The sequence below is a fragment of the Schistocerca americana genome, chromosome 4 (genome assembly GCF_021461395.2).
Source record: "Schistocerca americana isolate TAMUIC-IGC-003095 chromosome 4, iqSchAmer2.1, whole genome shotgun sequence".
Taxonomy (NCBI): domain Eukaryota; kingdom Metazoa; phylum Arthropoda; class Insecta; order Orthoptera; family Acrididae; genus Schistocerca; species Schistocerca americana.
Window position 1 is genome coordinate 226,326,761 of NC_060122.1, and position 4,613 is coordinate 226,331,373.

The following is a 4,613-nucleotide window of genomic DNA, read 5'->3' on the forward strand; positions in this document are numbered from 1 at the left end:
ATTGATTGCATTTGTCCAGTATTCTATCCACAAATGAACCTATTTTATTATTCCATTTCATATCCCTAGAAAGTGATATACACAGGTATTTGTATGAGTTGGTCGATTCCAACAGCCACTCATTAATATTATAGTCATAGGATACTACATTTCTTTGCTTAAGAAGTGAAAAATTTATATTTCTGAACATTTGAAGTAAGTTTCCAATCTTTGCATCACTTTGAAATCTTATCAAGATCTGACTGAATATTTATACAGCTTTCAGATAGTACTTCATCATCAGCAAAAAGCCTGATTTTATTATTAATATTGTCTGCAAGGTCATTAAAATACAACATGAACAGCAATGGTCCTAACAGACTTCCATGGGGCACACCTGAAGTTACTTCTACATCTGACGATGACTCTCCATCCAAGATAACATGCTGTGTTCTCCCTACAAAATGTCCTCAGTCCAATCATAAATTTCACTTGGTATCCCATATGATCATAATTTTGACAATGAGCACAGGTGTGGTACTGAGTCAAATGCTTTTCGGAAATCAAGAAATGCAGCATCCAAAGCATTCAGTATGTCATATGAGAAAAGTGCAAGTTGGGTTTCACATGATCGATGTTTTCGCAATCCATACTGGTTGGCATTGAGGAAGTCATTCTGTTCGAGATACCTCATTGTGTTTGAGGTCAGAATATGTTTTTAAGACTCAAGAACAAGTCGATGTCAAGGATATTGGACGGTAGTTACATGTATCACTTCCACTACCCTTCTTGTAAACAGGTGTGATCTGTGCTTTTTTTCTGAGAACTGGGCACAGTCTTTTGTTCGAGGGATCTACGAGAGATTATAGTTAGAAGAGGGGCTAATTCAGCTGCAAATTCAGTATAGAATCTGACAGGGATTTCTTATGGCCCTAGAGCTTCGTTCAGTTTTAAATATTTCAGCTTCTTCTCAACACCATTGACAGTAATGCTTATGTCATTCATCTTTCCAGTTGTACGAAGATTTAATTATAACAATTCTCCTGGATTTTCCAATGTAACGAAACATTTGAAAATGGAGTCAAGAATTTCAGCTTTTGCTTTGCTATCCTCAGTTTCAATTCCTGTCTCATTATCTAGAGATTGGACACTAGCTTTGATGGCAATAACAGCCTTTACATATGATTAGAATTTCTTTGGGTTCTGTGAAAGATCACTTGACAATATTCTGCTATGGTTTTCTTTGAAGACGTCAAACATTGCTCTCTTGACACCAAAACACATTTCATTCAGCATCTCTCTATCTATTGCCCTATACCGTGTTTTACACCTATTATGCACTAGTATTTGTTTCTTTAGAAGTTGCTTTATGGTGACTGCATACCATGGAGGTTCCCTAACATTATGAAGTGTTCTAACTGGGAATATATCTATCCAGTGCATGGTCAACTGTTCTTTTAAACTTCAGCCAGAGTTCCTCTGCATGCTCCTGGCCTGTGCTGAAGGCTTTAAGTTCCTCATTGAGATATGAAGCTAGTAACTGATACTAGTTTCGATGTGGACATCCTCAAAGAGGTCCTATCTTTTTGTTACCATTAGATCTAATATATCATGGATGGGGTTCCTAACTGTCCGTTCTAGGTAGTCTTCAGAGAAGGCATTTAGTAAAGTTTCACAGGATGTCTTATCATGCCTACCACTAACAAAACTGTAATCTTCCCAAGTAATTGTAGGATGATTAAAGTCTCCACCAATGATTACACATGACTGAGGAACTTACATACAAGTGAACTGATGTTTTCACTAAAGTTTCTGGTTACATCAGAAGATGAGTCTGGTGGGCAGTAGAAAGATCCAATCACCATTTTATGCTCACACCTGATGCTGAGTCTTGCCTAAACAATCTCACATGCAGCTTCAATTTCTACCTTGGTGGATGTGAGTTTCTTGTCTACTGGGACAGCAGCCATTTTCCATTTGCCTGTCTTTCCGATAAACACTTAAAGTTTTCCGAAAAATCTACTGCTATCAGTTTCAGATTTCAACCAGTTTTCTGTACCTAGTATTACGTTAGTTCCACTGCTTTTCACGAGCACTTCAACTCTAGCACGTTGTTGCGAATGCTTTTTCTGGTTACCATTAGGATTCTAATACTCTCGCCTCTGGGAGACATTAATTTCGATCTTACAATGTTACTTCTGATTTTCCTACAGCTATCGTTATCTGGATTGGATGGAGGGTCACCTAATCTAAAAAAGTCCATACGAGTACCCCATACACAGTCAGCTATCTGAGTAGCAGCCTCTGATATGTGGTGCACACGTGACCCATTTAGGGGAACCCAACAGTTCTTAACCGTATGACGCAAGTCCAGGAAGTCGCAGCTTAGCTTGTCACAAATGTTTGAAGACTCTGGTTCAGTGCTTCCACTCGGTTTAGAACCAATGGGCTACTATCAGTTGTAGGGACAATGCTACATATTGTGAGCTTCATTCTAACGCCATGTGTAGGACTGATCTTCCCAACCTTCTCATCAGTTGCTGGAATGACCCAAGAATGACCTTGGAGCCCAGACAACGGGCATCATTTGTTCCATCATACGCTACAATCCGCAGTTGGTTGGAAACTGTTCCCTCAATGGTTGCTGGAATAGTCTCTTCAACATGTTGAATGAGGGCCCCAGGAATACACAGTGAGTGTGCCTGTCCTTTCCGGTCTCTTGCCACTGTTTCTCTAAGGGGTGCCATCATTCACCATATGTTTGAACTGCCAACGATTAATGGACCCCTACCCTTCTGAGTTGGGCTTGCTGACGATTAATGGACCCCTACCCTTTTGAGTTGGCCTCCTCCTGACACTGGCTAAATCAGGTTTCTCCAAAACAGGTGAAGTGAGTGCCACTGGCTCAGTTTCAGTTTCAGCAAAAGACAGCACCTCAAATCTATTGATTTGTGGGATTGGTACAACACCCTGAGTCTTCTATGGTCGCCTTCCATCCTGTATAGGACACCTAGTTCGGCCACTGACACACCACTCACAGTCAAGTAGATGAGTAATGACAGATCCTGTACTTTCTGCGGAGGTGACGTGGTTCACAGGAAAGGATACGATCTGATTTACATCTGGTATAGGTATAACAGGTACACGACTCCTGGAGGCACTTCAAACACACTAATTTGCCAGCTGCCAATCGTTTGACAGTAGTCATGGCGATTTCCAGCTGCTTACGAATGTCAACAACTCAATCTGTTTTCGAGAACAGCTTCACAGCATGGCTGCATTTTGGCTGGCGCAATCTATTACAAGGCAGTGTACATACAACTTTAAATTAAGACCAATGATTAACTTTTAATCTGTTGAGCTAAGAGGTTGCTAATTCCGTATGAGAACAGAATCATATACACAAAACGAGATTTCTATTAAGGCAACACAGAAACCTGTGGTCGTCGTATGACTAGGGACTCCCGAAGGGTGGACCGTTCTCCAGGTGCAGGTCTTTCGATTTGATGCCACTTCGGTGACTTGCGCGTAACCTGTGGTAAAAATGATTAGTTCCCTAAAATGTTTTGGGCAGCGGCCTTGCCGCTGTGGATACACCGGCTCCAGTCAGATCACCGAAGTTAAGCGCTGTCGGGCGTGGGCGGCACTTGGATGGGTGACCATCTGGGCCGCCATGTGCTGTTGCCATATTTCAGGGTGCACTCACCCTCGTGATGCCAATTGAGAAGCTACTCGGCCGAAGAGTAGCGGCTCCGGTCAAAGAAAACCATCGTAACGACCAGGAGAGCGGTGTGCTGACCACACGCCCCTCCTATCCGCATCCACATCTGAGGATGACACGGCGGTCGGATGATCCCGATGGGCCACTTGCAGACTGATGACGGAGTGTCTAAAACGTTTTCACGTTAATTATAGTTGTTAGCAAACTCGAAACCAGAGTTAATTTACGATAAATGCAGGTAATGTGTAACACAATATGTTAATTAGAAAATCTGCTACAGTAACTAAATCACAAACGCCGATTTGCCAAAAATTGTGCGCAGACTATGTGAAGGATAGTGGGAGCCTCGGAAGTATCTAAAAAAAAAGCACGTTTATTTGCATTGATATACAACGAATTTACGAAAATGTAGTTTTATAAGTGTTCGAAAATTCTGAAAATAATATATTTCTCGCGTAATTGTACAATGACATTAGGAACGATTAAAATGTAAACTTTCACGGCCGGAAATATCATGTCCATTATAATTATCCGGGCTGTTATGCCGTGGTCGGTTGATGAATTCTGTGGTGATTCCCGTCAGCCCTCCAGAACGTTTCGTCTCCGACTGCGGGAGACATCTTCAAGGGGGTCCGTAGCTTGATGGAAGGTCCAACACACACTGGCTCGCTACTGACTGCCGCTAAATTCCGTGACCGCGCGCCCCCGCGCCGCGGCGTGACGTCACGTGTTTTGAAAACGTCAGTGCAATTGGCCGCTGCCCGTCGCCGTCGATCGCCGTTGCCATCACCCAGTAGTGGACGAGTGGTACACATCTTCTTTAACACCGGCATCCACATACCGTTTAATTTGACGCCCTCCTCCTTTCGGTTGAAATTATTTGGGTGTTTAGCGATTTCGATTGCCTCCCTGT

At 42.6% G+C, this 4,613-nt stretch overlaps 1 pseudogene; it reads left to right on the plus strand.

The window, feature by feature from the left end:
• The first annotated feature begins 3,548 nt into the window (after window positions 1–3,548).
• On the plus strand, window positions 3,549–3,666 carry LOC124614394 (annotated as a pseudogene).
• Window positions 3,667–4,613: the final 947 nt, after the last annotated feature.